Genomic DNA, 12090 nt, shown 5'->3' with positions numbered 1-12090 from the left:
AAGACTGCAGGCCTGCGGGCGGTGCCCAGCCCCCAGACACTGAAGACACGAAGCGTGCCTATCAGTGAGCGAGATTACCCGGGCGCACTGGGTGCACTTTTTGAAGCCGCTGGGAGACTTCGATGACATGGGTGGAAAAATCACGCCGGTGAAATCAAAATTTGCAATGATGACGAAGGCACCAAAAATAAGGGAGAGAAAACCCGTACCGAGGCCATAAAAAGGCCGATCCCGAAAGCGAAAGGAAACTTACGCTGGGGCAAAAACTGGACACATGGGAAGGGACAAGACCGAAAAGTCTCTCACTTTTTTTTTTTTTTGCGAAATCACGAAGATGCGCGAGGGTCAACTTGAGGGGCACGAAACGGCGGCAAAACACGACCGTCCTGAGCGCAGACAAAAGAAGACTGACGAACACGAGCCGGTTCGGGCGGGAAGACGGCCGCGCAAGCGAGGTGCGCATGGGCGCGCGAGAGCTAGCAAAGGCCTTTGCTAGTGAAGTTTCCGATTGGAGGGGCTGCCGTGGACGTCACCCATCAGTGAGAACAAGCAGCCTGCTTGTCCTCAGAGAATCACAGTTAACTGCAGATCAGAGGTTGTGCCCCACTGGCAACGAGTCTCCCTGGTACTGAGATGAGCAGTAGGTCAGAGCTGGCAGAATGCTGTACAATGCCCTCTTTCAGCCACATTCAAGGTAAGAACTAAGTTCTGTAACGTGGCTAACAAAGGAAAGGGAACTAAAACTGGCTTACAAAAATGGCCACTACTGCATGGACTACAACAGGAAACACAACAGGGCACACTCTGACCCAGTAGACAGGGGGAAAAGCACCATGGGAGAAGAGCCTACCAACTACCAACATCGTGAGATTGTAACACAAGCTAATGAAATCACGGAGCCCAATACCCTACACCCACCACAATGCAATGCTGATGTGACCCTGTACTGCTTCTTGCTGGCCTCCCACTTAGTCACCTCTCCCCTCTCCAGTCAGTTCAAAACTCTGCTGCCCGTCTCATCTTCCGCCAGGGTCGCTTTACTCATACTACCCCTCTCCTCAAGACCCTTCACTGGCTCCCTATCCTTTTTCGCATCCTGTTCAAACTTCTTCTACTAACCTATAAATGTACTCACTCTGCTGCTCCCCAGTATCTCTCCACACTCGTCCTTCCCTACACCCCTTCCTGTGCACTCCGCTCCATGGATAAATCCTTCTTATCTGTTCCCTTCTCCACTACTGCCAACTCCAGACTTCGCGCCTTCTGTCTCGCTGCACCCTACGCCTGGAATAAACTTCCTGAGCCCCTACGTCTTGCCCCATCCTTGGCCACCTTTAAATCTAGACTGAAAGCCCACCTCTTTTGACTCGTAACCACTTGTAACCACTCGCCTCCACCTCTCGTTACCACCTCTCTTCCTTCCCGTTCACATTAATTGATTTGATTTGCTTACTTTATTTATTTTTTGTCTATTAGATTGTAAGCTCTTTGAGCAGGGACTGTCTTTCTTCTATGTTTGTGCAGCGCTGCGCACGCCTTGTAGCGCTATAGAAATGCTAAATAGTAGTAGTAGTAGTAGTAGTACTGCACCCGAGAGCCACATCTGACCCAGGGAAAGACTGTCACAGGATAGAACACATTCTACTGTCATGGAGGTGGGTACGGCATTTGAGGCTGGCATACAGGCTGGAAAAAAAGTTTTTAAAGTGGGGTTTTTTTGGTGGGAGGGGGTTAATGACCACTGGGGGAGTCCGGGGAGGTCATCCCTGATTCCCTCCAGTGGTCATCTGGGCAGTTGGAGCACTTTTTTGGGACATGTTCGTGAAAAAAAAGGGTCCAAAAAAGTGACCCAAAATCACGGTAAAAACGCCTTTTTTTTCCCGATTATCAGCTAAAGACGCCCATCTCTCCTCGGCTGATAACCACGCCCCAGTTCCGCCTTCACCACGCCTCCGACACGTCCCCGTCTACTTTATTCGTTTCCGCGACGGAGTGCAGTTGGAAACGCCCAAAATCAGCTTTCGATTATACCGATTTGGGCGCCTTTGTGAGACAAATGTCTATCTTCCGATTTAGGTCGCACTAAAGGCGTTTTTCTCTTTCGAAAATAAGCTGTATAACTACTGGTGCTAACCTAAGACCACATACCTAAAGGTTCTGATTCACTTCAGACTTGGCAATGCTTTCTATCCCATCCCGACTATAGGAAGGATAACTGTCCTCACTCTGTAGACTGCCTGGAAAAGTCCTTCGGCTCTCTCTGAGTGACAAGTCTCTCCTTTCCCTCTTGGACTCCAAGTTGAAGTTTCCCAACCGGCTTCTGAACAAGGCTGTGTAGATAGGCTGCCTGCTCCACTGTGTCTTCAGTCAGTGTTTACAGTGCAAGGCCATCAGCGTTGAAGTTGGAATGCACACAGCTCTTCTCTGGAACAATCTTAGTTGAAGCTAAGATGCTACCCAGTACTGATTCTTACTTAGTACTGCACAAGTACTGAGGCTTTAGTCCCTCAGTAATACTCAGAGGGACTACATGTTGGCTACTGGTGTCTGTCTCTCAGTCTAACAGGCAAACTGCCTGTGTAGCTCTTGTGTCTAACTTCTTGAGTAGACTCCCCTCCTAGCTCCATGTGCGCATGACATAGAGGTCATTGTATCATGCATAGAACAGTTTTGTTTTGTTTTTGTTACATTTGTACCCCGCGCTTTCCCACTCATGGCAGGCTCAATGTGGCTTACATGGGGCAATGGAGGGTTAAGTGACTTACCCAGAGTCACAAGGAGCTGCCTGTGCCTGAAGTGGGAATTGAACTCAGTTCCTCAGTTCCCCAGGACCAAAGTCCACCACCCTAACCACTAGGCCACTTCTCCACTCTGATTGGAAGAGTTGTGCAAAGACGTGCTTGCATAAAGTATACAATGGTAAAGCTTTGGTCTAATTGGATCACTGAGCTAACCAAATGATAATTGTCATTAGCTTGGCACAGGAATGCTTATGCAGATGATATAGGGGGTCTTTTTCTAAGCCATGGTAGCGTTTTTAGCTCGGTAGAAATCAGCTGGCAGTAAACACCGAGACGCCCATTATATTCCTATGGGTATCTCAGTGTTTAACGCCAGCTGATTTCTACCTCAAGCTAAAAATGCTACCGTGGCTTAGTAAAAGACCCCCCATAATGAGGCCCCTGGCCTTGGTAATGGTGCTCCTTATCAGAGTTGGTACTGCTGGTGCCTTACAAGAGATGGTCAGCAAAGATGATCATATATCAGTGTCGGTATAAATCTCACTCTGTAGATTTCACACCAGAGAGAGAGAGAGTAAACGCAGATGTTCCTTGGAATGTTAGTCCATTGCTGTTGGAAGTCTTGTAACAGCCATGACACTATTGTCCTAAAAAGATGGTTCCTGGCCTAATCAGAGTTTGGGCATAGGCTTCAGTTTGGCAATGCAAAACCCTTTTCTCCCAACTTATACTATCCTATCCTGTCTACCCTCTCTTATCCTAATCATACATTATCAAGCTCAACTTTATAATGTTTCATTACCGTTTTGAAATTTCTATTCCATATCATCAAGCTGATCAATCCATAGACTGGTGGGTTGTGTCCATCTACCAGCAGGTGGAGATAGAGAGCAAACTTTTGCCTCCCTATATGTGGTCATGTGCTGCCGGAAACTCCTCAGTATGTTCTCTATCTCAGCAGGTGGTGGTCACACACAGCAGCAGCTCTGGCTAGGCCTCCAAGCCTAATTTTTAGGTTTTGTTGAGTGCCTGGGGTTGAGGGCTCTTTTGAGCAAGTGCAAACCTGGTGGTGCCAGGTCCCTCCTTTTCTCCCCCCTCCCGCTGGCTCCGTTAAAAAAAAAAAAAAAGTTTTGAACGTCCTTAAAGGCGTTTATTTCGACGTTTATTTAAGCGTCTATTGCAGCTACTCACTGGGACACCAGGTCGTTACAACTCGGAGCGGACAGCAGGTAATTTTTACCTTTTTATAGCGGGCAGGGGGTTCCCCGATTCTTCTCCTCGTGGCATATGGCGTCGGAGGGCGAGGGCGCAAAGGGTTGCTCCCCGGGTCGCTTGAGCGCTTCTAGAGGGGATGCGGGGGTCTTAAAGCCTGATTCGCCCTTGTTGGGTGACAGTTTCGTGACCGATGAATGTCCCGGTCCTTCCTCCGGCGTGGCGGTTTTTCCCGCCATAAACGCCCGTCCCCCGCTCCTCACCTCCGCCATCTTGGCCGGCCACGCGGCTCGGACGGCTTCTTCTTGGGCCGCCCTTGAGGTTGGAGACATTAATGCCATTAACGCCCTTAATTTGGACGACGGCACAGAAGCGGCTAAAGTTAAGAGCCGTTCTTCCCGCGCGGCTCCTTCGCGGAGTTTCGCGCCGGACGCCATTTTGGATGCGCAGCATGTCTCTCCCCCGCTATTGCGAGCGCCGGTTGAGGGTGCGTCTAGGGCTGTTGCCCAGGCTGCGGAAGTGCACAGTCTGGGGGGTTTCTCCCCCGAGTTTGTTTTGCTGCTGCATCAGGCCTTCCTCATGCACAACGCTGCCCCTGCTCCCTCGTCTGGTAAAGAGGTTGAGGTTCCCAGAGGTAAACGCCCTCGGGTTGATTCCCAGGCCTTGGAGGAATTTGTCTCCACCGATGTAGATGAGGGCAGCGTGTCTGAGGTCTCCCAACGGTCCTTTGCGGATTCCTTGGAGGAGACGGATCCCCGCTCGGATGGAGCGGATGACCCCTCTGCAGCGCGGCTTTTTAGCCCAGAGGATTTGCCCAACCTGTTGTTACAGGCCATGGACACTTTGAAGATTTCCTCTCCGGAGGACGTCTCTCCCTCAGCCCCTGTTGGCTCTGCCATTATGCTGGGGACGAAGCGCCCGCCTAGAACCTTCCACGTGCATGATGCCATGCACACCTTAATTTCGGCTCAATGGGATGTCCCAGAAGCGAGCCTTAAAGTGGCTAGGGCTATGTCCCGCCTCTATCCTTTGGCTGTGAGTGAACGTGAGGCCTATCTGTGGCCTACCGTGGATTCTTTAATCACTGCGGTGACTAAGAAAACGGCGTTACCGGTGGAAGGTGGCAAGGCCCTAAAGGACGCCCAAGACAGAAGATTGGAGGCGGCCTTAAGGTCGTCCTTTGAGGCGGCTGCTTTAAGTTTGCAGGCCTCAGTTTGCGGCTCCTATGTGGCCAGGGCGTGCCTGACTATGGTGCAGCGGGCTTCCCCCTCGGATCATTCCTTGAGGGCTGATTGGCCGGCCCTGGAATCGGGCTTAGCCTATTTGGCAGACTTGCTGTATGATGTCTTGAGGGCCTCAGCGAAAGGCATGGCTCAGACAATCTCTGCGCGGCGGTGGCTTTGGCTGAAACATTGGTCTGCTGACCACGCCTCTAAATCCCGCCTGGCTAGGTTGCCTTTTAAAGGCAAGCTGCTCTTTGGGGTCGAGCTGGACAAAATCGTGACCGATCTCGGCACGTCTAAGGGCAAGAAATTTCCAGAGGTCAGGGCTCGGGCTAGTACTCGTCCCGGTACCTCCAGAGGACGGTTGCAGGAAGCCCGTCGGTACCGCCCGGGCAAGTCGGGTTCCTCTGCCCCCTCTTCCTTCAAGAGGAATTTCTCCCCCAAGCAGCATTCCTTTCGCAGAGACCGCCGTCCCGGAGGTGCTCCCTCCGGTCCTCCCCCAGGGTCTCGTACCCAATGACGGGGTCTTGGTCCACGCCCCAGTGCAGATTGGAGGACGGCTGTCTTCGTTTCTGGGCGAGTGGACCACAATAACTTCAGACGCGTGGGTGCTGGAAGTCATCAGAGATGGCTACAAACTAGAGTTCTGCCGACCCTTAAAAGACGGGTTTGTACTCTCTCCCTGCAAGTCTCCGGTCAAAGCTGTGGCAGTGCAGCAGACTTTGGACAATCTGATCCACCTGGGCGCGGTCGTTCCGGTGCCAGAAAGTCAGCTTGGCAAGGGACGTTACTCCATTTACTTTGTGGTACCAAAGAAAGGAGGTTCTGTCCGGCCTATCCTCGACCTCAAAGGGGTCAATCGAGCCTTGAAAGTGCGGCACTTTCGCATGGAGACTCTCCGCTCTGTTATAGCGGCAGTGAAGGCAGGAGAGTTCCTGGCATCCTTGGACATCAAGGAAGCGTACCTGCATATTCCCATCTGGCCTCCTCATCAACGCTTTCTGCGTTTTGCAGTCCTGGGACGACACTTCCAGTTCAGAGCCCTCCCTTTCAGGTTGGCTACTGCTCCGCGGACCTTTTCCAAAGTAATGGTGGTCATCGCGGCCTTCCTACGAAAGGAAGGGGTACAAGTCCATCCTTATCTGGACGACTGGTTGATCCGAGCCCCCTCTTATGCAGAGTGCGTCAAAGCTGTGGACCGGGTAGTTGCTCTTTTGAGCTCCCTGGGATGGATCATCAACTGGGAGAAGAGCCAGCTGCGCCCGACTCAGTCCCTGGAGTACCTGGGAGTTCGATTCGACACCCAAGTGGGCAGAGTGTTCCTGCCAGACAATCGGATTGTCAAACTTCAGGCTCAGGTGGACCAGTTCCTAGTAGCCTCTCCCCTTCGGGCTTGGGACTATGTGCAGCTGTTGGGCTCTATGACGGCCACGATGGAAGTTGTGCCCTGGGCCAGGGCTCATATGAGACCACTTCAACACTCTTTGCTGCAGCGCTGGACTCCGATGTCGGAGGATTATGCTGTGCGCCTTCCCTTGGATCCAGCAGTGCGCAAGGCGCTGAGCTGGTGGATGCAGACAGACAAGTTGTCTGCGGGAATGCCTCTGGTGACCCCAGAGTGGATTGTCGTCACGACGGACGCCTCGTTGTCGGGCTGGGGAGCCCACTGCTTGGGAAGGACAGCGCAGGGGCTCTGGTCTCCTGCAGAGGCAAAGTGGTCTATCAACCTCCTGGAACTCAGAGCCATTCGGTTGGCGCTTTTGGAGTTCATCCCGGTACTGGTGTTGAAGCCTGTACGGGTCCTGTCGGACAATGCCAAGGCTGTGGCCTATGTCAACCGCCAGGGAGGTACCAAGAGCGCCCCTCTAGCCAAGGAGGCTATGAATCTTTGCCAGTGGGCGGAAGCGAACCTGGAGCAGCTTTCAGCGGCCCACATTGCCGGAGTCATGAATGTCAAGGCGGACTTTCTCAGTCGCCATACCTTGGAGCCCGGAGAGTGGCAGCTATCTGCTCAGGCGTTCTTGGACATCACGAAGCGCTGGGGCCAGCCGAGCCTAGATCTGATGGCGTCATCGGCCAATTGCCAAGTGCCGCGCTTTTTCAGCAGAGGACGGGACCCTCGATCCCTGGGAGTAGATGCTCTTCTCCAACAGTGGCCGACACAAGAACTTCTCTATGTGTTCCCGCCCTGGCCCATGTTGGGCAGGGTGCTAGACCGGGTGGCAAAGCATCCCGGCAGGGTAATCCTGGTGGGTCCGGATTGGCCCAGACGTCCCTGGTATGCGGACTTGATCAGGCTCTCAGTCGACGATCCTCTGCGGCTGTCAGTGGAGCAGGGCCTGTTACATCAGGGTCCCGTGGTGATGGAGGATCCCTCCCCCTTTGGTCTTACGGCCTGGCTATTGAGCGGCAGCGTCTGAGGAAGAAGGGCTTCTCAGACAAGGTCATCGCCACTATGCTGAGAGCGAGGAAGCGCTCTACTTCTACTGCTTACGCCAGGGTTTGGCGTATCTTTGCAGCGTGGTGTGAAGCAGGCTCACTTTCTCCCTTCACTGCTCCAATTTCTTCAGTGTTGGCGTTCCTGCAAGAAGGTCTGGAGAAAGGCCTGTCGCTCAGTTCCCTTAAAGTCCAGGTAGCGGCTCTGGCTTGCTTCAGGGGCCGCCTGAAGGGTGCTTCCCTGGCTTCGCAGCCAGATGTGGTGCGCTTTCTCAAGGGAGTTAATCACCTGCGCCCTCCTCTGCACTCAGTGGTGCCTGCGTGGAATCTCAACCTGGTACTAAGAGCATTGCAGAAGCCGCCTTTTGAACCCTTGTCGAGGGCATCTCTGAAAGACCTGACGTTGAAAGCAGTCTTTTTGGTGGCTATCACTTCAGCCAGAAGAATTTCCGAGCTCCAGGCGCTCTCATGTCGAGAGCCTTTTCTGCAGTTCACTGAGGCAGGAGTGACTATTCGCACAGTGCCTTCCTTCCTGCCCAAGATTGTTTCTCGCTTCCATGTGAATCAGCAGCTCTGTCTCCCTTCCTTTCGTAGGGAGGACTACCCAGAGGAGTACTCTGCTCTTAAATATCTGGATGTGAGACGAGTCATCATCAGATACTTGGAAGTGACCAATGATTTCCGGAAATCGGATCATCTGTTTGTCCTGTTTGCAGGTCCTCGTAAGGGTCTGCAGGCTGCTAAGCCTACAGTGGCAAGATGGGTCAAGGAAGCCATTGCAGCGGCTTATGTGGCCGCGGGGAAGGTGCCGCCTATCCAGCTGAAGGCTCACTCCACGAGAGCTCAGGCGGCCTCGATGGCAGAGGCCGGATCCGTCTCCTTGGAAGAGATATGCAAGGCGGCAACTTGGGCTTCGGCTCATACATTCTCCAAGCATTACCGTTTGACTGTGGCTGCACGGGCGGAGGCCCGGTTTGGAGCTTCAGTGTTGAGGTCAGGGATTTCAATGTCCCGCCCTGGGTGAGTACTGCTTCGGTACATCCCACCAGTCTATGGATTGATCAGCTTGATGATATGGAAGGTAAAATTATGTATAATCATACCTGATAATTTTCTTTCCATTAATCATAGCTGATCAATCCATAGCCCCTCCCAGATATCTGTACTGTTTTTATTCTGGTTGCATTTCAGGTTCAAGTTTAGTCTTCAGTTACTTCAGAAAGACTTCGTGTTCAAGTTTTTTTTTTCACTTGGATTCTTCAAGAGTTAAGACGAGTTTGTGTTACAGTGAGCTGCTGCATTCCTCTCCCCTCCGTTTTACGGGGCTGGATTGAGACTTAAAATTCTGCCGGCACTCCCTCCCGCTTCGTGCGGCTGTAGGGCAGCTTTGTACCCCTCCCGCTTCGGCGGTGTTAGGGTCAGTCAGCTCCTCCCGCGGTTGCGGTTGCAGGATAAGCCAGATCCCCCCGCATCGGCGGGTGTGGTGTCCCTCCCCCGCTCCGCGGGGATGAGCTGGACGGATTCCCCTCCCCCACTTGTGTGGGGATGAGCTGGGTTATTTCCCCTCCCCCGTTTCGGCGGTGGTGAGCTGGGCAGAGTGTCCCTTCGTGGGTGTAATTCTCTAAGTGCTGAGTCCTGCGGATGGAGCTTTGATATCGACATACTGAGGAGTTTCCGGCAGCACATGACCACATATAGGGAGGCAAAAGTTTGCTCTCTATCTCCACCTGCTGGTAGATGGACACAACCCACCAGTCTATGGATTGATCAGCTATGATTAATGGAAAGAAAATTATCAGGTATGATTATACATAATTTTACCTTATAAGACGTTGTATTTCGAATTACTATGTAAGCCGTATTGAACCTGCATTGTGTGGGAAAGTGCGGGGTACAAATGTAATAAATAAATAAATAAAATGCAGGTCTTATGCATACAAACAGTTTTGCTGTATTAATGAATCTTTAAATCTTCTGAGTATACTCAATCTTATCAAACTGCTAATGCAAACTATGTCCATTTACATTAAGGTAATACTAGAATCTCTTATACTCATCTTATGGCAGAGTGTTTGTCAGATGGGAGACATGACACCTGACAAGATCATGTTTCGCCCCTATGGGCTGTCTGAAGGACCATCCCCTCATATTATCAGTAGTGCCAACTCAGCTCATACTAAAGATGTATCTCTGCCAAAATCTTTAGTTTGATCTGAGTTAGCGCTACTGATAAGGGGACGGTCCTTGAGACAGCCCTTATGGGCGAAACATGATCGTGTCAGGCATCATGCCCCCCATCTGGAAAAACACTCTGCCATAAGATACATTAGCAGTTTGATAAGATTGAATATACTTGGAAAGATTTAAAGATTCATTAATACAAGATAGTTTGAGAACCGATGATGAGGTGGGGGTGTGAGTGAGTCTTGCCACTGTGTGAAAATCAAAGGCAAGTAGCAGCGCTGAGGTTTTCACATCTTGTTTAAACTTTCATACTAGGAGAAGGAGTGTAGTTTGTATTATTATCACGATCTCCCATTTAATGATTGGTGCCTAGTGTTATAGTATTGTTACAAACAGGTATGGGCAGTATATCCCATTACACCAGTAACTTGGTTCCTCCCTGGTTAGGATGGAACCCATTTTTTTTTTTTTTTTGGAAAAGGCTTCCCCTTCACTTAAAAGGTTGCCTCCTTCCAAACACAGAGAACTTCTTAAAATTAAAGGTGTGAATACTTGCAGGGAGGGCTACATTTTTCTTGCAATTTCCTTACAGATCTTTAGTGAAGTTTTCTGTTCAATATACTTTCTTTGATCCAGCTCAGTTAGAGCAATTTCTTTTAGAAAAATTAAATTGGATGTATTGTGGCTCATATGTTAATTGCAGGTTTCTGTGGATATAGATTATATCCTTCAAATTCAATTTCTATTTTGAATGCTTTACTGCTTTTGTATTACTCTCTCCCAAAATGTGGTCTTTAATTTCCTACGTATTTGCTTTTTGATATCTATCTTAGAACTATGGGGAAAATGCTGCTTAGTTCCTAACAAATCTAAATAACTGCTTCCTGGACAATTGCCTCTTCCATGCATTGAGATCTGAGCACTGCCTGCCTCTGGGACTGGGGAGCATTTCTGAGATTACTACCTTGAAAGTTCTGGATGTAATCTTTCTACTTAAAGTCATAAGTACATAAGCATCGCCATGCTGGGACAGACCAAGGGTCCATCGAGCCCAGCACCCTGTCACCGACAGCGGCCAAAAGAACAAGCAATTTGTCCCTCCCATCCTAGAAATACTGTATTCCCTCGTCCATTCAATAACATTCTATGGCTTTTTCCTCCAGGAAGCCGTCCAACCCTTTTTTGAAGCCCGCTAAGTTAACCACCTTAACCACCTTTTCCGGCAGCCAATTCCAGAGTTTAACTACGCGTTAAGTGAAGAAAAATTTCCTCCGATTCGTTTTAAATTTACCACACTGCAGCTTCATCGCATGCTCCCTTGTCCTAGTGGAAAGCGTAAACAGACGCTCCACATCGACCCGTTCCGTTCCACTCATTATCTTATAGACCTCTATCATATCTCCCCTAAGTCCTTAAATAAAATAATTATTTAGGGGCCCTTTTACTACATGGCATTGGAATCAGGGCTTAGCCCATCTTAAAGCCCAGATTCAACATGGCAAAATTTAAGATATTTTTGAATAATAGTTTTTTCAGGCCACGTGCTAATGTAAAGGGTTAATGCAGGAGCACTTTCTGCCTCCTATTTAGGAGGTGCTAAGTACTCTCACATGAAACTCAAGGTTAGCTAATTAGTAGGCGCTAATGTGAACGCGTTAGCTGGTTAATATTTCCTGGCCCATTCTCTGCCCACTTCACACTCCCTGCAAAAACTATTAAAAAAAAAAATAGCTAACGTGTGAGTTAGCATGAGCTAACTGATAAAATGCTGCAAAACACATTAAATGAAGAGTTAAAATGAAGAAGACCTTTTGATGTTTATGTTCCAGCACCTTACGCCCCTGAAGGAGTTTCCGAAACAGGGATCTCGGTTGGATATGAATGTGATGATGCAGCGTTAAACCAAGATAAGTGGTTGCTGTTTACTTTTCATTTAGGTGATGCTTGGCTAAGACTACATTTATAGACATTATAGATCTGCCAAAAAGAAACCAAGTCAAATCGTCAAGATCCCACCTAAACCTACGCTACCCAAATTGCAAAGGACTGAAATACAAAACAACTTACGCTTCCGGCTTCTCCTACATAAGCGCAAAACTATGGAACGGCCTCCCAAAAGCTGTGAAAACAATACACGACCACCTGAACTTCAGGGAATCACTAAAAACCAACCTCTTCAAAACGGCCTACCAAAACGACCCCACGTAAACCTCCCACCCAGCAACACAACAAGACTATAACCGTAATGGACAACACGCAATCTTCATCCATTCCGACCCTCCAATTATAACTTA

The sequence above is a fragment of the Microcaecilia unicolor genome, chromosome 2 (assembly GCF_901765095.1).
Source record: "Microcaecilia unicolor chromosome 2, aMicUni1.1, whole genome shotgun sequence".
Taxonomy (NCBI): Eukaryota; Metazoa; Chordata; class Amphibia; order Gymnophiona; family Siphonopidae; genus Microcaecilia; species Microcaecilia unicolor.
Note: the sequence above shows the minus strand (reverse complement) of the source record.